This window comes from Cetorhinus maximus, chromosome 18, assembly GCF_964194155.1.
Source record: "Cetorhinus maximus chromosome 18, sCetMax3.hap1.1, whole genome shotgun sequence".
NCBI lineage: Eukaryota > Metazoa > Chordata > Chondrichthyes > Lamniformes > Cetorhinidae > Cetorhinus > Cetorhinus maximus.
Window position 1 is genome coordinate 62,891,550 of NC_135896.1, and position 25,676 is coordinate 62,917,225.

At 43.3% G+C, this 25,676-nt stretch overlaps 1 protein-coding gene across 19 annotated transcripts in view; it reads left to right on the plus strand.

Moving 5' to 3' along the window:
- mipol1 (mirror-image polydactyly 1) overlaps positions 1 to 25,676 on the plus strand; it is a 379,557-nt gene that overhangs the window by 14,162 nt on the left and 339,719 nt on the right. The gene's annotated exons all lie outside the window — the stretch shown is intronic.

A 25,676-nucleotide genomic window follows, 5' to 3' on the forward strand; every position in this document is an offset into this window, starting at 1 on the left:
AGTAATCAATTGCCATTAAAAGCCCAGTTAGAACTGATTGAATGAGGTGTAATTTTACTGGGGGGTTGTTTTTCTCGGTAGTGTGGGAATGGCAAAATTAAAGTTCGAGCTAATTCCATGATTGCTGGCGTTGAGGTGCATGGAGCCATAGTGCAGTGAGAGGCCACAACTTCAGAAGTTCCGCATTAATTGCATTGTCTGACATCCTGAAGTTGTGATCAGTTTCAGAGGGATAACGATGTAAACGATGACACTTGTCTATCAACGAACCCCCCAATCCCCTTTACAAAGCCTGGGTTTATATACTTGTAGAACACCTTGTGACAGTGAAATGGTAGATTGGGCCTTGTTTGACATCTCATCCATTTCATCCAAAAATGACGCCTTCAGTAGTGCAGCACTTGGGTATTGATAAAGTGCTGAAGTCTCTGGATGTGGATTCAAGATCTTTAAATTCTCAGCCAAGGCTGCCTGTCTACTTCTGTCCAGTTAATGATTAAAACTGTCATCTCTATTTAGTTGTACTTATGATGAGAGAAATGATTTTGGGTAGTCTTCACCATTTCTTAGTGTGACCTGACAGTCTTGATTACTGTGCAAGGATGACTGATAGGAAAGATCATGTTGCTTTTCTGAAGTGATGCAAATTCTAAAGAAGTGGGGAGGAAGCATGATAGATCAGGGTTGGGGGTGGGGTAAGATCAGCTTTGAGGTTGGAGAAGATAGAATTTATAGAGTAAGATTATGTAGGGATTTGAAAAGAGGATTTTGAGCCAGGGTACTGGGGAATGGAAGACCTGTGGTGATGGGCATAATATAGATGAGTTGGAGTTTAAATAGAGTTGAAGAGTTTGACAAGGAAAATGTGAAATACAGCGAGCTTGGATAAGACTAAAGCATTGAAAAGGGTTTCAGGAGTACTGGAATGAGATATACTGTGGATAATGCAAAAGTGGAAGTAGACAGTCTTGATGGCCGAACATTTTAACTTGTGCATTATCAGGTTCAGCTTGACTAAATGGCCAGCAAAGAAATCAGCATCTGAGATACATAGTCTCTGGTGGGAACTGAACTGACTGGGTCTTGTTTTGCCAATGTTGAACCATAAGTTCTATCTGATTTTAAATGTTGGCCAAAGAACAGCAACAAAAGTTGTTTGTTCATTAGAGGATGAATTTCCAACAATAGCATACATAGAGCAATAGAGAAAATTAGCAAGCCATAAGAGAGCATTGGTAGGTGATATTTCTAAGTGCTCACAGAGTGTAAAATGCTTTGAAGTTGTCACACTACTGTTCAACAGTAGCATTTGAAAGGCACAATAAAAATCAGGTCACCAGAGTGGCCAACAGTATCTTCAATTTTAGAAAGTACAGGTGTACGAACACTAAGGCATTTGTTGAAGGCAAGGGGAACAAATTTCCAGGAAGTAATACATATGGATTTAGTGCTTAAAGGATACTGTGTGGTTCCCAGAACATTCCAATCAATATTCAATATTGCAAAACAAAAACAAAAATACCTGGAAAAACTCAGCAGGTCTGGCAGCATCTGTGGAGAGGAGCACAGTTAACGTTTCGAGTCCGAATGACCCTTCAACAGAACTAAGTAAAAATAGAAAAGAGGTGAAATATAAGTTGGTTTAAGGGTGGGGGTGGGACAAGAAGAGCTGGATAGAGGGCCAGTGGTAGGTGGAGATAACCAAAAGATGTCGCAGACAAAAGGACAAAGAAGTGTTGAAGGTGGTGATATTATCTAAGGAATGTGCTAATTAAGGGTAGAAAGCAGGACGAGCAAGGTACAGATAGCCCTAGTGGGGGTGGGGTGGGGGGAAGGGATCGAAATAGGCTAAAAGGTAGAGATAAAACAATGGATGGAAATACACTTTAAAAATAATGGAAGTAGGTGGGAAAAGACAAATCTAAATAAATTATTGGAAAAAACATAAAGGTGGGGGAAAATCAAAAAGGGGGTGGAGATGGAGGAGAGAGTTCATGATCTAAAATTGTTGAACTCAATATTCAGTCCGGAAGGCTGTAAAGTGCCTGATCGGAAGATGAGGTGCTGTTCCTCCAGTTTGCGTTGAGCTTCACTGGAACAATGCAACAAGCCAAGGACGGACATGTGGACATGAGAGCAGGGTGGAGTTTTGAAATGGCAAGCGACAGGGAGGTCTGGGTCATGCTTGCGGACAGACCAAAGGTGTTCTGCAAAGCGGTCACCCAGTCTGCGTTTGGTCTCTCCAGTGTAGAGGAAACCGCATTGGGAGCAACAAATGCAGTAGACTAAGTTGAGGGAAGTGCAAGTGAAATGCTGCTTCACTTGAAAGGAGTGTTTGGGCCCTTGGATGGTGAGGAGAGGGGAAGTAAAGGGGCAGGTGTTGCACCTTCTGCGGTTGCATGGGAAGGTGCTGTGGGAGGGGGTTGAGGTGTAGGGGGTGATGGAGGAGTGGACCAGGGTGTCCCGGAGGGAATGATCCCTGTGGAATGCCGCCGGGAGGGTGAAGGGAAGATGTGTTTGGTGGTGGCATCATGCTGAAGTTGGCGGAAATGGCAGAGGATGATCCTTTGAATGCGGAGGCTGGTGGGATGATAAGTGAGGACAAGGGGGACCCTATCATGTTTCTGGGAGGGAGAAGAATGTGTGAGGGCGGATGCGCGGGAGATGGGCCGGAAACGGTTGAGGGCCCTGTCAACCACCGTGGGTAGAAAACCTCGGTTAAGGAAGAAGGAGGACATGTCCGAGGAACTGTTTTTGAAAGTGGCATCATCAGAACAGATGCAACGGAGGCGAAGGAACTGAGAGAGTGGGATGGAGTCCTTACAGGAAGCGGGGTGTGAGGAACTGTAGTCGAGGTAGCTGTGGGAGTCGGTAGGCTTGTAATGGATATTGGTGGACAGCCTATCACCATAAATTGAGACAGAGAGGTCAAGAAAGGGAAGGGAAGTGTCAGAGATGGACCATGTGAAAATGATGGAGGGGTGGAAATTGGAAGCAAAATTAATAAATTTTTTCAGGTCCAGATGAGAGCATGAAGCAGCACCGAAGTAATCATCGATGTACCGGAGAAAGAGTTGTGGGAGGGGGCCGGAGTAGGACTGGAACAAGGAATGTTCCACGTACCCCATAAAGAGACAGGCATAGCTGGGGCACATGCGGGTACCCATAGCCACACCTTTTATTTGGAGGAAGTGAGAGGAGTTTAAGGAGAAATTGTTCAGTGTGAGAACAAGTTCAGCCAGAGGGAGGAGAGTAGTGGTGGGTGGGGCTTGTTTGGGCCTCTGTTCGAGGAAGAAGCAGAGAGCCATCAGACCATCCCGGTGGTGGATGGAGGTATAGAGGGATTGGGCGACAATGGTGAAGAGGAGGCGGTTGGGGCCAGGGAACTGGAAATTGTTGATATGATGTAGGGTGTCAGAGGAATCACGGATGTAGGTGGGAAGGGACTGGACAAGGGGAGAGAGAATGGAGTCAAGATAGCACGAAATGAGTTCCGTGGGCCAGGAACAGGCTGACACGATCGGCCTGCCCGGACAGTCCTGTTTGTGGATTTTGGGTAGGAGGTAGAAGCGGGCCGTCCGAGGTTGGGAGACTATCAGGTTGGAAGCTGTGGAAGGAAGATCTCCGGAGGAGATGAGGTCAGTAACAGTCCTGGAAACAATGGCTTGATGTTCAGTGGTGGGGTCATGGTCCAGGGAGAGGTAGGAGGAAGTGTCTGCGAGTTGATGCTCAGCCTCTGCGAGGTAGAGGTCAGTGCGCCAGACAACAACAACACCACCCTTGTCAGCGGGTTTGAAGACACTGTCAGGGTTGGACCTGAGAGAACGGAGTGCAGCAAGTTCAGAGAGAGACAGGTTAGAGTGGGTGAGAGGAGCAGAGAAATTGAGACGACTAATGTAACGCCAACAGTTCTCAATGAAAAGATCAAGAGAAGGTAAGAATCCAGAGGGAGGGGTCCAGGTGGAGGGAGAATATTGGAGGTGGGTAAAAGGATCCGTTGAACGGGGAGAGGACTCCTGCCCAAAGAAGTGAGCACGGAGACAAAGGTGGCGGAAGAAGAGTTCAGCATCGTGCTGAGCCCGAAATTCATTGAGATAAGGGCGTAAGGTATGAAACTAAGTCCTTTGCTGAGCACTGAACGTTCAGCGTCGGAGAGGGCAAGGTTAGGGGGTATGGTGAATACACGGCCGGGGCTGGGATTGGAAGACGGGATGGGGACAGAGGGACAGGCAGGGGTGGAGGGTCCTGGATGGGTGTTAGTGTCGATGAGTTGTTGGAGCTTGCGTTCCTTTGCACCTGAAAGAAAGAGACAAAGTTTATTGTTGAGGTGTCGGATGAGACGAATAATAAAATGAAACTGGGGGCACGCGCAGCTTAGAAAAAGGGTGCGGCGGTGCTGCTGGAGGGAGAGGTCGAGTGTGTTCATATGGCGGCGCATGGCACTGAGTGTGGATCTCGGAATGCGACGAGAACAGTAGTCCGAGGAGCGTTGTATGTCCTGGAGACACCTGTAATCCTGGGTGGGTTCGAAACATGAGGGATGGAACTTCAGTTGAAATCCACGTGGGGTAAGTCGGAGACGGAGACAGTCACTGAGGAAGGAAATATGGCTGTGAAAGCGGGTTTTAGTAAACACCTTGTCAAACACCAGGAGAGAAATGGAAAGCAATGAAGGTGAACAAGGCAAAAGAGAGATACGAAAATCCTGACGGAGAGGAGGGCAAAATTTCTTCAAGGTAGGCATTCCTTGAAGAGAAGTGGCAGTCAATTAAACACTAAGATAAAAGCAAAACACTGCGGATGCTGCAAATCCAAAACAAAAACAAAAATACCTGGAAAAACTCAGCAGGTCTGGCAGCATCTGTGGAGAGGAGCACAGTTAACGTTTCAAGTCCGAATGACCCTTCAACAGAACTAAGTAAAAATAGAGAAGAGGTGAAATATAAGTTGGTTTAAGGTTTGGGGGGGTGATGGGACAAGAAGAGCTGGATAGAGGGCCAGTGATAGGTGGAGATAACCAAAAGATGTCGCAGACAAAAGGACAAAGAAGTGTTGAAGGTGGTGATATTATCTAAAGGAATGTGCCAATTAAGGGTAGAAAGCAGAACGAGCAAGGTACAGATAGCGCAAATGGGGGTGGGGTGGGGGTAAAGGATCAAATAGGCTAAAAGGTAGAGATAAAACAATGGATGGAAATACACTTAAAAATAATGGAAGTAGGTGGGAAAAGAAAAATCTATTTAAATTATTGGAAAAAACTCTCAGGTCCAACCCTGACATTGTCATCAAACCCGCTGACAAGGGTGGTGGTGTTGTTGTCTGGCGCACTGACCTCTACCTCGCAGAGGCTGAAGCAGGTGGGAGTATGGTGAAGAGAAGGTGGTTGGGGCCAGGGAACTGGAAATTGTTGATATGATGTAAGGCGTGAGAGGAATCGCGGATGTAGGTGGGAAGAGCCTGGACAAAGGGAGAGAGAATGGAGTCAAGATAGCAAGAAATGAGTTCCATGGGGCAGGAACAGGCTGACACGATAGGTCTGCCGGGACAGTCCTGTTTGTGGATTTTGGGTAGGAGGTAGAAGTGGGCCATCCGCGGTTGGGAGACTGTGGTTGGAAGTTGTGGAGGGAACATCTCCAGAGGAGATGAGGTCAGTGACAGTCCTGGAAACAGTGGCTTGATATTCAGTGGTGGGGTCATGATGCAGGGGAAGGTAGGAGGAAGTGTCTGAGAGTTGACGTTCAGCCTCTGAGGTAGAGGTCAGTGCGCCAGACAACAACAGCACCATCCTTGTCAGCGGGTTTGATGACAAAGTCAGGGTTGGACCTGAGAGAACGGAGTGCAGCAAGTTCAGAGAGAGACAGGTTAGAGTGGGTGAGAGGAGCAGAGAAATTGAGACAACTGATGTCACGCCAACAGTTCGCAATAAAAAGATCAAGAGCAGGTAAAAATCCAGAGGGAGGGGTCCAGGTGGTACTTTTTGATGGTAGTTTTATTAATATTGTTTGAATACAGTTAAGTATTGTAAATGCTTATAAATTATAGTCAGCACTTGATTCTTAAATGGATTTTAGCTTACTGATAGAGATACCTGACCAGCTCTGGAGTCTTGCAAGGGTGACGTAACTTGTTTTAGCAGCTTGTCCACTGATTGTAAATGAGGCCCAGCTTGAGCCTCATATCACAGTGCAGAAGAGGCCCTTCGGCCCATCGAGTCTGCACTGACATGTGAGAAACACCTGACCTACCTACTTAATCCCATTTACCAGCACTTGGCCCATAGCCTTGAATGTTATGACGTGCCAAGTGCTCATCTGGATAATTTTTAAAGGATGTGAGGCAACCCGCCTCCACCACCCTCCCACGCAGTGCATTCCAGACTGTCACCACCCTCTGGGTAAAAAAGTTTTTCCTTACATCCCCCCTAAACCTCCTGCCCCTCACCTTGAACTTATGCCCCCTTGTGACTGACACTTCAACTAAGGGGAACAGCTGCTCCCTATCCACCCTGTCCATGCCCCTCATAATCTTGTACATCTCGATCAGGTGGCCCCTCAGCCTTCTCTGCTCCAACAAAAACAACCCAAGTCTATCCAACCTCTCTTCATAACTTAAATGTTTCATCCCAGGCAACATCCTGGTGAATCTCCTCTGCACCCCCTCCAGTGCAATCACATCCTTCCTATAATGTGGCGACCAGAACTGCACACAGTACTCCAGCTGTGGCCTCACCAAGGTTCTATACAACTCCAACATGACCTCTCTACTTTTGTAATCTATGCCTCGATTGAAAAAGGCAAGTGTCCCATATGCCTTTTTCACCACCCCACTAACATGCCCCTCTGCCTTCAGAGACCTATGGACACACACGCCAAAGTCCCTTTGTTCCTTAGAACTTCCTCGTATCATACTTCCTTGTCAAATTACTCCTTCCAAAGTGTATCACCTCATGGTATCAGTGGGCACGCTGTGCCTGCCCATTGTGTGCCTGAAGTTAAAATTATTGTCTTGTTTTATGATTAATTACAGTATAAATCACTTTAGCGATTGTCATTGCAGAAAACATGACATTTTTTAGCCACAGTTTAGATACAGTCTCTTGAACCCAGACCGAATTGCACTAATTTTTTCCCCTCTCAGCGATGCTGCTTTGAAAAATGATCTAGACCTTAGACTAGTTGTTCAGAAACACATCAGCTCAAAAGTACATAAGTTGATTTGCACAAAAGTAAGTTCATAATATGTTAATTGGTCAGCACTCTACCGGTCCTGTTTTGCACCTAGTGATTGTCATTTAATGAGTATAGTGTTGTATATCTCTGATTCCGATTGCTTCAGAAAACCTTCATTCTTTTTAGTTAATAACTTCCATAACTTTCTTCCATTCATTTCATTTATAATGTCTTCTATTTTGTGGGACTGGTAATCTTTCCTGTGACATTTTTGTAAGACTGCAAAGTTTGTCAGGATACATATATGTATATGGCAATTGGACCTCAACATGTAGAAATGAGAGGAGAATTTCTGACTAGTACTGGTAAAATCAAGATGGATCTTAATTGCACAAACCCTGTTCACCTGTACCGAAACATTCAGCCAGTAGGTTTGTGGCTGAGTGTTATAAATTCTTGGGATAATGTTTTGGCTGGAGATTGAACTGTCCATTTTGATTCAATTAATTACAGTACAATGGAAATGTATTTGTGTGACACTTGGATGATTAACTTCTAATGTGAGTTTTGTACCAATTAATGAAAAATTGGTTGAATTGGCTATACATGACCCCATTAGACTAAAGTGGATGGGACTCTTGCATGATGTATGCTGGAAGTGTAAGGGTATCCTTGATTAGTTATGCAGCTACTTTAAAGTGGTAAAACAAAAACAGAATTACCTGGAAAAACTCAGCAGGTCTGGCAGCATCGGTGGAGAAGAAATCAGTTAACGTTTCGAGTCTTCACGACCCTTCGGCAGAACTGAAGCATAGTTAGGAGAAAGGTGAAATATAAGCTGGTTTAAGGTGGGGGGGCGGAGGGAGAGAGAAGTTGAGGGTGTGGTGATTGTGAAGATAAGCAAGCAGTGATAGGAGCAGATAATCAAAAGATGTCACAGACAAAAGGATCAAGGAGGTGTTGAAGGTGGTGATATTGTCTAAGAAAAGTATTTTCTTAGACAATATCACCACCTTCAACACCTCTTTGATCCTTTTGTCTGTGACATCTTTTGATTATCTGCTCCTATCACTGCTTGCTTATCTCCACAATCACCACACCCTCAACTTCTCTCTCCCTCCGCCCCCCCACCTTAAACCAGCTTATATTTCACCTTTCTCCTAACTATGCTTCAGTTCTGCCGAAGGGTCGTGAAGACTCGAAACGTTAACTGATTTCTTCTCCACCGATGCTGCCAGACCTGCTGAGTTTTTCCAGGTAATTCTGTTTTTGTTTTGGATTTCCAGCATCCGCAGTAGCTTTTAGCTTTTTGTTTTTATCTCTTACTTTAAAGTGGTGATCTGTTGTAAAACACTGGAGGAATGCATTACGTTTGCTTATATAATTGTTGCACCACCTCCAAAAATGATTAATTGTTGAACTTGTTTTGACATGCTTCAGTGTGATAAAATGCTATAAAGTTGGCAGCAAATTTTTATTATGTTACATGCCCATATCACTTTCTAAATAAAAAAGCTGCTTTTACATAGGATTTTTCACAATTTTGTGATCTCCCAAAGCGTTTTGCAGCCAACCAAGTACTTTTTGCATGCCAGCTGTGGCTCAGTTGGTAGCAATCTCACCTTCAGAGTCAGAAGGTTGTGGATTCAAATTCCACTCCGGCACTAGAGCACAAATATCAAAAATCTGACATTCCAATGCAGTACTAAAGGTGTGTTGCACAGTTGGAGGCACTGTCTTTTGGATGCAGCATTAAATTGAGGCTCTGTCTGCTCTCTCAGGTGGACTTAAGAGATCCCATGACACAATTTGGAAGAAGAGCAGGAAAGTTGTCCCTGGTGTCTTGCCCAATATTTATATCTCAATCAACAACACAAAAGCGGATTATCTGGTTATTATCACCTTGCTGTTTGTGGGAGCTTGCTATGTGTAAGTTAACAATTAGCTGCCATGTTTACCACATAACAGAAGTGGCTGCAGTTCAGAAGTTCTTCACTGGCTGCAAAGCACTTTGACCTGCTGTGGTCATAAAAAATGCATTAGAATTGCAAGTCCTTTTGTTTTTGAAGTGTCGTCACTGTTGTAATGCAGTGAAACACAGCAACCAATGAGCACACAGCAAGACTCCCACAAACTGCCAGGTGATTAAATCATCCAATAGTCTTGGTGTTGGTTGAGACATACGTATTGTCATTGATGGGACAGAAGGAGGCCATTCAGCCCATTGAGCCTATACCAGCTATCTTTCAAAGAATGCATCAATCCCATTCCCACACTCTTTTCCCCATAGTCTTATTTCCCTCAAGTGCCCATACAATTTCCTTTTCAAATCATTGATCAGTTCCACTTCCAACACCACTAGAGGCAGCACGTTCCAGGTCATTACTACTCTGTGTAAAATGTTCTTCCTCACATTGCCCCTGCATTTCTTGCCCAAAACCTTAAATCTGTTTCCTCTAATCCTTGTATAATCAGCACATGGGAACTTTATTTACCTTGTCTACTTTATCCAAACCTGTCGTCATATTGTACAACTCTATCAAATGACCTTAGCTTCAAGGAGAACAACCTCAGGAGTGTTCCCATACATCTGCCGCCCTTGTCCTTCTAGGCGGTAAAGGCCATGTGTTTGGAAGTTGCTATCGAAGGAGCTTTGGTGAGTTGCTGCAGTGCATCCTGTAGATGGTACACACTGCTGCAACTGTATCCAGGTGGTAGAGGGAGTGAATGTTTAAGATGGTGGATGGGGTGCCAATCAAGTGGGCTGCTTTGTTCTGGATGGTGTCGAGCTTCTTGAGTGTTGTTGGAACAGCACTCATCCAGGCAAGTGGAGAATATTCCATCACACTCCTGACTTGTGCCACATAGATGGTGCACATGCTTTGGGGAGTCGGGGGGTGAGTTACTCGCCACAGAATTTGACTTGCTCCTGTAGCTACAGTTTTTATGTGGCAGGTCCATTTCAGTTTCTCAGCAATGGTAAACCCCAGGATGTTAATGTGGAGCATTCAGTGATGGCAATGTCATTGAATGTCAAGGGGAGATGATTAGATTCTCTCTTGTTGGAGATGGTCATTGCCTGGCACTTGTCTGATGCAAATGTTATTTGTCACTTCGCAAGACCTAGTCAACATTCAGGTGTGTGCTAAGTGTAGGCATGACTGGTTCAGTATCTGAGGAGTTGTGGATGGTGCTGAACACTCAACAATCATTAGTGAACATGCCCACTTCTGACCTTTTATGGAGGAATGGTCACTGAAGCAGCTGAATCTGGTTGGGCCTAGAATACTGCCCTGAGGAACTGTCCTGGGGCTGAGATGATTGGCCTCCAGCAACCACAACCATCTTCCTTGTGCTTGGCATGACTCCAATCAGTGGGGAATTTTCCCTCTGATTCCCATTGACTCCAGTCTTGCTATGCCTCCTTGAAATCACACTCTGCCCTTGACATCAATGCAGCAGTTGACAATCACTGACCTTGCCTCTGGAATTTAGCTCTTCTGTTCATATTTGGATAATTGTAATGAGGTTTGGAGTCAAGTGGCTCTGATGGAACCCAACCTGACCAGGTTATTGCTGTGTAAGTACCCCTTGATGGCACTGTTGATGATAGCTTCTGCGCCCTGGCCCGTGCTCTCTAGCTTGCACCCACTCGCCCAAATCAGCACTAAAGGAAATAAACTTGCAGGGCTATGTGGATTGAATGGGGGAAATGAGACTGACTTGATGGCACTTCAGAGAGCCACCATGGACTTGATGGGCCAAAATACCTTCTGTTTGTATGACTCTGACATGATGGAGGAGGATTTGTACTCTTATTGAACTGAGGTACTGAAAGTTAGCCTTCCTGCTTGTAAGACAATGGTTTGCGTTGTGGTGGTGAACTCATATAATCATATGAACAAGGGGGAGGAGTAAACCATTCAGCCCTTTGAGCTGGCTCCACCGTTTAATAAGGTCATGGCTGATTTGATAGTAACCTGAAATCTGCATGCCACTTACAGCTGATAACCTACCACCCCCAAGAATCTATCCATCTTTGCCTTAAAAATATTCAGATCCTGCTTTCGCCACCTCTTCAGGTAGAGCGTTCCAAAGACTCATGACACTCTGAGAGAAAAAAATTCACCTCATCTTTGTTTTAAATGGGTGCCCCCTTATTTTTAAACAGTGACCCCTAGTTTTAGATTCTTCTACAAGAGGAGACATCCTCTCCACGTCCACCCTGTCCAGACCCCTCAGGATCTTTTATGTTTCAATTAAGTTACCTCTTACTCTTCTAAACTCCAGCAGATACAAGCCTAGTCTGCCCAACCTTTCCTCATAAGACAACCCACCCATTCCAGGTATTAGTCTGGTAAACCTCCTCTGAATGCTTCCAACGCATTTACAACCTTCCTTAAATAAGGTGACCAATACTGTACACAGTACTCCAAATGTGACTCACTGGTGCCCTGTACAACTGAAGCATAACCTCCCTACTTTTGTATTCAATTCCCCTGACAATAAATGACAACATTCTATTGGCTTTCCTAATTACTTGCTGTACTTGCATACTAGCCTTTTGTGATTTATGCATTAGGGCACCCAGATCCCTCTGCATCTCAGAGCTCTGCAGTCTCTCACCATTTAGATAATATGCTTTTCTTTTATTCTTCCTGCCAAAATGGACAATTTCACATTTTCCCACGTTATACTCCATTTACAAGATCTTTGTCCACTCACTTAACCTACTATAGCAGCCAATCTTCTACCCATGCCAATATGTTGCCCCCTATACCATGAACATTTATTTTCTGCAATAACCTTTGATGTGGCACTTTATCTTTACTTGCTGTACTTGCATACTAGCCTTTTGTGATTTTTGCAGTAGGATGCCCAGATCCCTCTGCACATCAGAGCTCTGCAGTGATGCAGCTAATATTTAAGGGGCTATTTCAGAATGCACAAAAGAAATACGTTCCTACAAATAAGAAAAAGTCCAAGGGACGAACACACCATCTGTGGTTAACTAGAAAGATTAAAGAAAATATCAAACTTAAAGAAAAAGCATGGAATTGTGCTAAGATAGGTGGAAAGCCAGAAGGTTGGAGAATATAAGGAGCAGCAAAGAATGACTGAAAGACTAATAAGGAGGGAAAAATTAGAATATTAGAGAAAGCTAGCCAGAAATATAAAAGCAGATAGTAAGGGCTTTTATAAATATTTAAAAAACAAAAGAGGTAACAAAGTGAGCATTGGTCCTATAGGAAGTGAGTCTGGAGAATTGATAATGGAAAACAAGGAGATGGCAGATGAATTGAACAGATATTTTACATCAGTTTTCACTATAGAGGATACAAGTCAGTGTCTGTAATTTAGCCTCCAGTTCATAAACTGAGCCGAAGCTGCTCAAACTTCAAATACTTACAGCAGATGTGTTTGCCCTGTATCAAATTGGCATCCAGGAGAGGCCACATGCTGCAGCTGTGACACACCACCTGTTCTGACATCCTCGATGTGTTGTAATTAACTAATTAATCATTTTATTCAATTATATATTTTACTTTCATTTTTATATTATTTATTAATCTTGCCACCAGTTGCTAGACTATTATGTTAAGCATTGCTTGTTATGGCTCAGGAGCCCCACTGTGCCATGGCAGCCTCTGCCATATTTGTTGCAGAAGACGACAATGGGCTGAGAAGGTGCATGATGCTGTTCTCTCAGGGTCCTATTATTGTCCAGCTAAGCTTTTCATTTTTGCGTTCCTCTTCCTATGCCCTTCCAAGCAGTCAGCCTACAGAAGTCACGGCTGTCAGCGGCTGCCTCTTATTTAAGTGTCAATGTCGCCATCTTGATATCTTGCTTGCAGGTGTATTTTTAGTGGGGATGTGGATATCTAGGAGGTCGTGAACCAGTAACCAGTTCACCATGCAGCAGTTCTTTGGGTGTAAGGTTGTCATCCATCTGATGAATGTGACTGAGCCAGCGCAGGCATCGTTGGCTGAGCAATGAGTGTATGCTGACAGAATTAGCATACTCCAGGACCTGAGATGGTGAGCTTCTCCTGCCAAGAGATGCCGAGGATACATCTGAGACAGCAAAGGTGAAAACTGTTCAGCCTTTTCTCCTGTCTAGCATCTGGTGTCCAGGTCTCACCACCATAGAGGAATGCGGCTTGGTAGACTCGCAGTTTGGTGTTCTTAGTCAGGTTGCTGTTGTTCCACACTTGCTCAGCTTGGACGTAACAGATATAGCTTTTGTAGTGCATAGGACATGGATTAATGGAGTTGATTTATTTTCCCCCTTCCCACTCGTTGACCTTAATTGAGTATAACAAAGCAGAGAAAATTTTTTAGAAATCAAATTCAAGCCACTTCTACAACGCAGAATACTGTATATTTTTTAAAAATGGACACGGAAAGGCAATTATTAATTAAACCAATTCTTCCAAGGAGTTTAGATCATGAACTCTCTCCTCCATTCCCACCCCCTTTCCGATCCCCCTTTTTTCCAACAATTTATATAGATTTTTCTTTTCCCACCTATTTCCATTATTTTAAAATGTATTTCCATCCATTGTTTTATCTCTGCCTTTTAGCCTATTTCAATCCCTTCCTCCCACCCCACCCCCACTAGGGCTATCTGTACCTTTTATTATCACATTCCTTAGATAATATCACCAGCTTCAACACCTCTTTGTATTTTTGTCTATGACATCTTTTGGTTATCTCCACCTATCAATGGCCCTCTATCCAGCTGTACCTGTCCCACCCCCCCTTAAACCAACTTATATTTCACCTCTTTTCTATTTTTCCTTAGTTCTGATGAAGAGTCATACGGACTCAAAACGTTAACTGTGTTCCTCTCTGCAGATGCTGTCAGGCCTGCTGAGTTTTTCCAGGTATTTTTGTTTTTGTTTTGGATTTCCAGCATTCGCAGTTTTTTGCTTTTATTCTAGTGTGTTTACTGTGTTCGTTTTAGATGTTGTACCCAACTTGATATTCTGAAGAAAAGATTTTCAGAAGGCAAATGAAGCATGTCTCAAGAATCTATTCACTTCTGCATCATAAATTATTTTTCCTTGAACTACTGTGCCCCATTTTGCCACCTTGAGCCCAACAATAACCTTCATTTAACATTTATTGCTTGTATTTACTCTTGTGATAGCCCTCAATCTTATTCCTAACCTGACAGCTAAAGTTGTTACATTGGCACTTTTTTGAAGTAAAAGAAAGTTAACTGATTATCTGTTTTTTTATTTCATATCTATTATGTATGTATGGGGATTGGGGCAGTAAAGGGGAAGGAAGGAATTCTAATCTTGAAACTTGTTGATATTCCTGTTTCCCAGAGTTTTGCACTCAAAAGTTCAAATTCTATGTAACAAAGTAAGCCCATATCCTTCCTTGTAGTGGCAATGATACCACATGAAAATATTTTGAATTTGAGAGCTGATTGTTTAATGTGGGGAAGCTTAAATAGATGAACAAATAACTTTCAAAAGTGAAGAACTTTTTGCATATTTTATTTCTTCATTTTCTTTCCACCTATCTCTTTCCCCTTGTTGAGTCTTCCTAGGATTCTGGGCTGGCAGTGCCCTTCAGCTCACTCTAATGATCATTTCTCACATGTGAGTCCTGATGACGAGTGTTATTTGACTTGGAGACCATTGCAGCCACAACCAGCTTTTTAAAAAATATTCGTTAATGGGATGTGGGTGTCACTGGATAGGCCAGCATTTATTGCTCATCCCAAATTGCTCTTGTTCAGAGGGTGTTTAAGAGTCAACCACTTTGCTGTGGGCCTGGAGTGACATGTAGGCCAGGCCAGGTAAGGACAGCAGATTTCCTCCCCTAAAGGACATTAGTGAACCAGATGGGATTTTAGAACAATCAATCATAGTTTCATTGTTACCATTACTGAGACTAGCTTTATATTCCAGATTTATTAATTGAATTTGAATTCCACCAGCTGCCATGGTGGGATTTAAACCTGTGTCCCCAAAGCAATAGCCTAGGCCTCTGGATTACTAATCCAGTGACATTACCACTACGCCACCGCTCTAGATCAAAACTGGGATTGTTGGATATTAGTGAAGTTTTGATACCTATTTTCTGACTGGAATGGGGATCCTTGAGTTGAGTGTACTTGACTGCAATGGTGATGTTGCTGACTAAGAGCAATCAGGTGTAGCCTAAAGAGGTTTCCAGGGAAAAACTGCTGCAGAACCAATTCACCCCAAAAGCTACCCCCCACCCCCGGGAAAGTTCTCAGAGTTTTCTCTGTTAATTAAATGTACCCTTTTGATGATCCCAATTAATGTGCCAGGTTTCAATGCATATATATTGATGCCTTTATTTCATTCTGAGTGACTGTGAAAGGTGGAGGATGAACTAGTGTTTGACTATTAAAATTTTGAAGTTTTCCAGCAACTCCATTTTTTGATGTTAGCATATGGCCAGACTTCTTTTTCTGTTCTCTCTGGAAAATGATTTTTTTTGTTCAGTACTATAATAGCCAAAATGTTAGTTTTTTTAATATTAGATTGAATACAAGTTACCCTTAAAATTTATTAGTTCTTTGTCTTGTAATTTAGTGCTTTGTAACTATTTATTATGATCTGCAATTTGCAAATGATTTAAAAAAATATATTTTTATAAAATGGTATGACAACTTTTATAAAATTTGTGCAGTCATGTGAGTTCATCAATCCTCAAGGTGGAGCTGTTTGCTAGGGAACAAATTATAAGGTTGTCATGGACTTTTACACAGGCTTGGGGTAATGCTTCAAAGACTACATAGGCTTTATTTGAATTTCTTTTAAGATTTTAGTTCAAAAATTTTCCAGAATCATGAATACATTGTAATTTTTTGCTGTTAGTATAAGTTGGTTTCCAAAACTTTCCCAATCTTCTGGCCTGTCAGTAATCTTCACAGCACTGCCTTATCATTCAATTTTATACCAACCTTAACTCCCTTAGTTAGCTATGGATAATGCATCTTTCCCAAAGTCTTTCTTTCTCAATGGGCTACATCTTTTGTTATGCCCAGTAAAGGCATGTCATACTCATAACTTTAAATATGGACTCTGTGTCTGTATAAAAAAATCTGGAACTGTACAGAACTGTTCAGATGGTCACCAAGAGCCAGGTGACCTCTGCAACTTCACCACAGGCTATCCGAAGCCCTTGAAAAATCCCTAACTGCATCACCATGGCTGGGAACCTCCCCCTGGAATGGACATACGTTATGGCACAGCTGATGGTAAATGCTGAGTTGCTCAAATCCCAAAGGGAAACTTGAAACAACTGCCACAACTGTTTTGCAATTTGTATAAATTTCAAGGTGTGTGCCTTGAACTCAGTAGTAATAAGACCACTGAGTCTTATAGGTTTATTACAAAACTAAATCAAACATTTATTAATAGAAGAAATGATTTTTAAGTACACACATTGATCTACAAATTACTACTATAATAAATTCTAAGTCCCCTAGTTAATCCAACGTCCAGTTACACTTTCAGTAAGGCACATGGATTTTAAAAGACCGAGGCAAAGAAACATGATATCCTGAACAATCCAATTCAAAGTTTTCTTTACTTCAGTTCTTTGTAGATAGTAGCTTGAGGCTTAGATGCTGGAGGCTTTTTACACATGTTTTAGATCTTGGAATGCCTTCCCTTGCACACAACTTTCTCTCCTTTATACATATTTTTCCCCTTTAGATGCAAATTCCCATTGTTTCACGAAGTCTTTGGACTTTTACCTTTCAAATAATAAAATCTATCATTGTACCAATTTTACCAGTAATCTTTGGGAAAAATAAACGCATTGTTTCTTAACTTCTCCTGGCTTGGTGTAATATTTTAGTCCCTCTTTTGAACTTGAGCTAGCCTGGTTTATTTAAAAATGCATATGTTCCCTTTACCTTACATTCTAAAACTTCCCCCATAGTTACCTACTTAACATTTCAAAACAAAAATAAAAATACCTGGAAAAACTCAGCAGGTCTGGCAGCATCTGCAGAGAGGAACACAGTTAACGTTTCGAGTCCGTATGACTCTTCAACAGAGCTAAGTAAAAATAGGAGAGGTGAAATATAAGCTGGTTTAAGTGGGGGTGGGACAGGTAGAGCTGGATAGAGGGCCAGTGATAGGTGGAGATAACCAAAAGATGTCACAGACAAAAGGACAAAGTGGTGTTGAAGGTGATGACATTATCTAAGGAATGTGCTAATTAAGGGTAGAAAGCAGGACAAGCAAGGTACAGATAGCCCTAGTGGGGGTGGGGTGGGGTGAAGGAATCGAAATAGGCTAAAAGGTAGTGATAAAACAGTGGATGGAAATACATTTAAAAATAATGGAAATAGGTGGGAAAAGAAAAATCTATATAAATTATTGGAAAAAAAAGGGGTGGGGATGGAGGAGAGAGTTCACGATCTAAAATTGTTGAACTCAATATTCAGTCCAGAAGGCTGTAAAGTGCCTAGTCGGAAGATGAGGTGCTGTTCCTCCAGTTTGCGTTGAGCTTCACTGGAACAATGCAGCAGGCCAAGGATGGACATGTGGGCATGAGAGCAGGGTGGAGTGTTGAAATGGCAAGCGACAGAGAGGTCTGGGTCATGCTTGCGGACAGACCGTAAGGTGTTCTGCAAAGCGGTCACCCAGTCTGCATTTGGCCTCTCCAATGTAGAGGAAACCGCATTGGGAGCAACGAATGCAGTAGACTAAATTGAGGGAAGTGCAAGTGAAATGCTGCTTCACTTGAAAGGAGTGTTTGGGCCCTTGGACGGTGAGGTGAGGGTAAGTAAAGAGGCAGGTGTTGCACCTTCTGCGGTTGCATGGGAAGGTGCCAAGGGAGCGGGTTGAGGTGTAGGGGGTGATGGAGGAGTGGACCAGAGTGTCCCGGAGGGAAAGATCCCTGTGGAATGCCGCCAGGGGGGTGAAGGGAAGATGTGTTTGGTGGTGGCATCATGCTGGAATTGGCGGAAATGGCGGAGGATGATCCTTTGAATGTGGAGGCTGGTGGGGCGATAAGTGAGGACAAGGGGATCCCTATCATGTTTCTGGGAGGGAGAGGAAGGTGTGAGGGCGGATGCGCGGGAGATGGGCCGGACACGGTTGAGGGCCCTGTCAACCACTGTGGGTGGAAAACCTCGGTTGAGGAAGAAGGAAGACATGTCAGAGGAACTGTTTTTGAAAGTGGCATCATCAGAACAGATGCAACGGAGGCGTAAGAACTGAGAGAATGGGATGGAGTCCTTACAGGAAGCGGGGTGTGAGGAGCTGTAGTCGAGGTAGCTGTGGTAGTTGGTAGGCTTGTAATAGAGATTGGTGGACAGTCTTTATCACCAGAAATTGAGACAGAGCAGTCAAAGAAGGGAAGGGAAATGTCAGAGATGGACCATGTGAAAATGATGGAGGGGTGGAAATTGGTAGCAAAATTAATAAATTTTTCCAGGTCCAGACGAGAGCATGAAGCAGCACCGAAGCAATCATCGATGTACCGGAGAAAGAGTTGTGGGAGGGGGCCGGAGTAGGACTGGAACAAGGAATGTTCCACAGACCCCATGAAGAGGCAGGCATAGCTGGGGCCCATACGGGTACCCATAGCCACACCTTTTATTTGGAGGAAGTGAGAGGAGTTTAAGGAGAAATTGTTCAGTGTGAGAACAAGTTCAGCCAGACAGAGGAGAGTAGTGGTGGATGGGGATTGTTCGGGCCTCTGTTCGAGGAAGAAGCGGAGAGCCATCAGACCATCCTGGTGGGGGATGGAGGTGTAGAGGGATTGGACGTCCATGGTGAAGAGGAGGCGGTTGGGGCCAGGGAACAGAAAATTGTTGATGTGATGTAGGGTGTCAGAGGAATCACGGATGTAAGTGGGAAGGGATTGGACAAGGGGAGAGAGAATGGAGTCAAGATAGCAAGAAATTAGTTCCGTGGGGCAGGAACAGGCTGACATGATCGGTCTGCCGGGACAGTCCTGTTTGTGGATTTTGGGTAGGAGGTAGAAGCGGGCCATCCAAGGTTGGGAGAGTATCAGGTTGGAAGCTGTGGAAGGAAGATCTCCAGAGGAGGTGAGGTCAGTAACAGTCCTGGAAACAATGGCTTGATGTTCAGTAGTGGGGTCATGGTCCAGGGAGAGGCAGGAGGAAGTGTCTGCGAGTTGACGAACATTTCAAACCTAGCTTATCTTATGACACTTCAAAGTCTTCAGACCAGCTGCCTGTAATTCAATTAAGTCTCATATGCGCGCACGCTCACACACATTGACACAGACCCCACTATTATTCTACTTTGCAATAAATTCCAGTAACATTATGAAAACTATTATATCTTCCTGACACACACACAGATGAATACTATGTACAGAATTCACACTTGCTATTGTTTGGGGATCTACCCAAAACACAAGCCCAGACTCCAAGCTTCCAATTTGGAACCCTAACAATGAGGGCTAGTCAGAAACCAATTTATCCTGATGAAGTGTGCAGAACTCATCCATTATCTCCTCCATATAGCAATGGCTTTCAGCTGAGCCATTAAGGGTGGGCAATACCAGTATTGCTCATGTGATTGAAACCAGCTGGAAATAATGAGCTTGATCTAAAGACCTGGGAAGTCTGGTGTAGAACACCGAAAGAGATGGCAAAAGGCTGTGTCACCTTTACCTTTAAAAACCTGGAGGCCATACGTCTTAAAAGAACACCCCAGCCTGATTCTAAAACTCAACGTCCATCTGTAAAGAAATTTGGCCTCCTGATACAAAAAGCACAAGTGCCTAGCTTCCTGACCTGCTGAGCATACTTCTCTTCATGGGAATCCTACAACAATCCAGATATTGGACTTCAGCTATTTGAACCCATCTGAATTTCAATTTAAGTTTGGAAGTAACTCTGTTTCTTTATTGGGCCTGCAGTGACTGATCTTCTATTACGAATGCAACACATGAACTATCAGCTATTCTTATGGGTTATAACTTGTAAAATGATACTATTTTCTTTAAAAGTACCTTTTCTTGTGTGTGGGGGTGTGATTGACATAGTGCTTAGCATTTTGGGTTGAATGTGTGAATAAGTAGCCATCTTTATTTAAACCCACAAAAGCATGCGGGGGGGAAGAATCACACACACATCTTCCTCTAAAAACTACACTAATTACAGGCAGTACGGAGAAGGGTACAAGGGTCTCAGTTTATGTCTCCTACCCTGCCCATAACACTTTGAGAGTTATGAAATATTTCCTTAAATGTCTTCCGCTGCTTCTCTACCATTTTAATCTTTTAACCTATTTACCCACTCCACCATAGCCAGCTCTGTCTTCATACCCTTGTTTTATTACCTTTTATCTGTGTTTAAGACACCTGTTTCTGATACACGTTTCTCACCCTCAAACTGAATGTGAAATTGAACATGTGATCACTCCAACCTAGAGAACCCTTTGAGGTCATTAATTAATCCTCTCATTACACTTTGCCAGATTTGTCTTTTTTTTTATTCATTGATGGGATATGGGTGTCGCTGGTTAGGCCAGCATGTATTGTCCACCCTAAATTTCTCTTGAGAAAGTGGTGGTGAGCTGCCTTCTTGAACTGCTGCAGTTCATATGGTGCACATATACCCACAGTGCTGTTAGGGAGGAAGTTCCAGGATTTTGACCCAGGTCTAAAATGGCCTGTTCCCTGGTTGGTTCCAGAATGCATTGTTCTCAGAAATTGTCTTCAGTACACTCTATGAACTCATTCTCAAGGCTACCTTTGCCAATTTAATTCGTTCAATCTATACGAAGATTAAAATCTCCTCCACTATTAGAGTATCATCCTTACAAGCCCTTTCTAGATTTATACCCTGTCCTACAGTGCAAGTCCTGTTCGGGCGGTCTATAAACTACTACTACCAGTAAATGCTTTCTCTTTCTGTTTCTTATCTCTACCTAAACTTATTCTACACATTAATCTTTCGAATCAAGATCATTTCTTACTACTCATCCTTGATTAACAGAGCTACCGCACCTCCTTTTGCTTTCTTCCTATCCTTCTGAAATATCAAATAACCTTCAATATTCAGGTCTCAGCCTTGGTCATTTTGCAACCATGTAACCATGTCTCTGTAATGGCTATCATTATCATACCCATTTATTTCAATTTGTGCCATCAATTCATCCATTTTAGTATTAATGCTGCATGCATTCAGACACAGAGCCTTTAATTATGTCTTTTTACCATCTTTCCCTACTCTGACCCTAGTTGCTGGTGCACTGTTGTTCCTATGCTCTGTCCCTTCCTGTCAAATCCTTGGTATCAGGGCTTTGCCTTCCACTTTTGAAAAACAACATCTGCCAGTTTCGAATATAAAAACAGAAAATGCTGGAAAAATCCAGCAGGTCTGACAGCATCTGTGGAGAAAGAAACAGAGTTAACATTTTGAGTCTGTATAACCGTTCTTCAGACCCCTGCTGTATTTATCAACAGGCATCCTTCTGATGTTGGATAATAGCTGAAATTTTATATCGGGCTTTTTACATAGAAAAACAATAAGTGGCATTTGAAGCTTTATTGGATAAAGTTGGAGGCTGGAGATATTTGGAGAGAGCTTGGTCAAAGAGGAGGCTCTTGAAGGACAGAGAGGTGGACAGTATTAAGGAGGGAATTTCAGTGCATGGGGCATAGACAGCTTAATACATGGCTGCCAATGGTGAGATTGGAGGAGTACAGGTAAGGGGAGCGAACAATACAAAAAATGCCAGAATAAGGAACCGAGTTGGTGGCAGATTTTGTAGGGATGAAACAGGCTACAGAGATTGATAGGGATTCAAACACGATGAGTGTTTTAAATTAGATGCATTGTGGCACTGGGGAACTAACCCAGATTAGCAGGGCTGCACATGAGTGGGCTAGGATATGGACAGGAAAGTTTTGAAAGAGCTGAAACTTAGAGAGAGCCAAGAATTGGAGGCTAACCTGAAATCACGCGAATGCTTTAGCATTGTATTTGACCATGAGATGACCTTCCAAGCACTTATTTTGACTTCCATGGCGTTGCTCAACTCTGCCTCAGCTCAGCTTATCTGCTGCTAAAGCTCTCATCCATGCCTTTGTTAACTCTAGACTTGATTATTTCAACTCCCATTTTGCACCCTTCATAAACATGAGCTCATCCAAAATTCTGTTGCCCATAATCCTAACTTGCACCAAGCCCCTTTCACTTATTGCTGTGCTCATTGACCTCCTCTGGTTCCTTTTAAAAAAAACTTTTATCCTGGTTTCCAAATGCCTCCATGGCCTTGATGCTCCCAATGGTTGTGATCTCTTCCAGCCCCACAACCCTCAGACCTGTTGGCTATTCCTGAATTTTAATGCACAGGCAGCCTTTTCTTCAGCTGTCTAGCTACTCTCAGCTCTAGAATTTCCTCTCTAAACCTCTCTGCCACTCCCTGCCTTGAAGACACTTTTGAAAACCTGGCTCTTTAAACAAGCTTTTTGGTTACCTGCCCGAATGTCCCCTTATGTGGCTCAGTATACAATTTTGTTTTATAACTCTACTGTGAAAGCACCATGGGATATTTTATTATGTTAAAGGTATTATATCAATGCAAGTTTCTGTTACTTTGGAGACGAAAACACAAAGATGAAAGTTTTGATGGCAGTTGGATCAAGGCAGGGTCGGAGCCAAACAATATCATGGAGGTGGAAATTTGGCGAACTTGATTAAGAGGAGTCAGAATTGAGCTCAGTCAAATGGATTTGTGAACAGTCTGATTCCCCCTGACGCAATGGCTAGAAAGAGATTAAGTCCCTGACAAGGGAATGAAACTTGTGACGGAATGATGCTATGACAATGGCTTTAGTTTTCTCAGTGATCATAAATTTTAAAAATCCCTTCACACTTTCTTTGTTTAGTATTCACAGCTTCACTTGCAGAACCTTCTCTGCTTGCACAATCGTCGCCATCCTCCTGCATCAGCTGTGGCTCAGTTGGCCCCACTCCAGGCCTTGAGCACAAAAAAACTATTCCAGTATATGGAGTGCATATAGCTCCTGCCAGTGATGTTGTCTTTTGGATATGGTGTTAAACGGATGTCTGCCTCCTCAGGTGGATGTAACAGATCCCATGGCGCTATTTTGAATAAGAGCTGTAGAGTTATCCCCAGAGTTCTGGCCAATATTTATCCGGTTGTTATCACGTTTTGAGAGTTTGTGGGAGTTTTTTGTAAGCAAATTGGTTTCTGCATTTCCTACATTACAACAGTGACTAAACTTCATAAGTAGTTCTTGGCTGTAAAGCACTTTGAGGCGTCTGATGGTTGTGAAAAGTGTTTTTTAAATGCAATTTTGTAGTTTTTCTTCACGTCATTCTCTTCTAAATCATCATTAATGAAGTCCTTTTAAATTTCCCTCCTCTGTGATTAACTGGAAGAAATGCAGTTGACCAACATTATTTTGGGCAAAACAAAAACAGAATTACCTGGAAAAACTCAGCAGGTTTGGCAGCATCGACGGAGAAGAAGAAGAAAAGAGTTGACGTTTCGAGTCCTCATGACCCTTCAAGCAGTTTAACAACTGTGTATGGCTGTGGAGAGGTGGTGCAGAAATGGAGCTGACATCAGCTGATCCCATATCTGCTGATTAAGTCCAGAAGGCATGACATAAATAAGACAACAGATTCAAGGGTTGTTCTTTGGGGGAATTCAGAACGCTTGTGTGGGGACAGCAAGAAAAGACGTTGCCGGGGATGTTCTGGCTATGATTGAATAGGCAAGAGCATTATCGAACACCCATGGAGGAAAATATTAATAGAGGATAGTATGGTTGGCTGTGCCAAAGGTTGTGGAGAGATAAAGGAGTACAAAGAGGAATAATACGCCATTGTCAAAAAGGGTGTCACTTGGTTCTGGCTGTTATGCTATGGCAGATCAAAACCTGGTTTGGAGATAAAAACAAAAAGCTAAAAGCTACTGCGGATGCTGGTTTGGAGATATTCAAATATGGACTTGCAGGAAATATGAGCATAGCCTTGAGGATTGACAACACTTAAAGAACTTTGGAGGGAAAAGGGGATTGAAGATGTAGCGGCAATTTGTAAGGACATAGGGTAGGTGTTGGTTTTTTGAAGAGGAGTGCCATGATGGTTCTTTTGAAGGGAACAATCTTAGGCAATCTTTGTTGGAATGTGGTCAAATGAGTGAGAGGTGAGTTTCATGGACAAGATGAGGTCAAAGAGGGCATAGGAGAGAGAGCAGAGAAATTAGATAAAGACATAGGGCAGAATTTTCTGCCTGTCGGGCGGGCCCAACCCAATCTCCAGCGGGCGGGGAGCTGATCCTCGCTGGAGAAGCGGGCTGCACCGCCATTTTATGTGGGCGGGTCAATTAAGGACAGGTCCGGCAGGAAGCGCTATGCCCTTCCTGTGCGGGCAGGGGTGATTCTCAAAAGCATGCGCACGAAAGAGCGCACATCTCCCTGAGGCAAAGTGCAGCCTCAGGGAGATCGCTTCCACTTTGAAGAAGATTAAAAATAGAGAAAAAAAAAATTCCCTAACGTGTCCCCCTCATGTGACAATGTCACATGAGATGGGACATGTTCATAATTTAAACTATAACTTTATTAAACTTTTTAAAACCCTACATGAAACCTCATCCCGCCGGGGGATGAGGTTTCATGTTTTTTCTGTTCCCCGCTGGGGCTTCTGGCCTGCCTGCCAACCTTAAGGTTGGACAGGCAGGTCCTTTAATTATTTAAATGATCCTGTCAATGGCCTCGATTGGCCACTGACAGGTCGGCAGGCCTGCAGCTGATTTTTCTGCGCCCCCGCCTTCCTGAAAATTTAAATGGGGCGGGATGATGTCAGGGGTTCCGCCCAACGTCATCCCGCGTCATTTTACATGTCGGCGAGTGGGCCCCACCCCCTGCTCGCCAACAGCAAAATTCTGCCCATAATATTTTAGGGCTGGGGTAGGAAACCTAAGGGGAAGATTTGGTAAGAAAGAGGAAAGGAGAAAAGCATGTAGTTGAATAGAAGGTTTCAAACTTTATAAGTTGATAGTGGAGCATAGAAGCTAGTAGATAGTCCTAGAGTAGTTGGAAGTTTTTGGGAGAGGAGAGCAAGACCCAATAGCGTTTGATGTAGCTTGACTAGATCTAATGATGGATGACTTAATTAGTTGTAAGAATATAAAATAGGAGAATGGGTTGGCCATTTGGCTCTTCGCACCTGCTTTGCCATTCAATAAGATCATGGCTGACTTGATTGTGGCCTTAACTCCACTTTCCAGCCTGTACCCCATAACCCTTTACTCCCTTGTAAATCAAAATCTAGCTCAGCCTTGAATGACCCAACCACCAGTGCTCTCTGGGGTACTGAATTCCAAAGATCAACGACCATCTGAGAGAAGAAAATCCTCCTCATCTCTGTCTTAAACAAGAGACTTCGTGCTTTGAAGCTGTGTCCCTACTTGTCGATCCCCCTACAGGGAGAAACATCCTCGCAGCATGTACCCTGTCAAGCCCCCTCAGAATCTTAACATT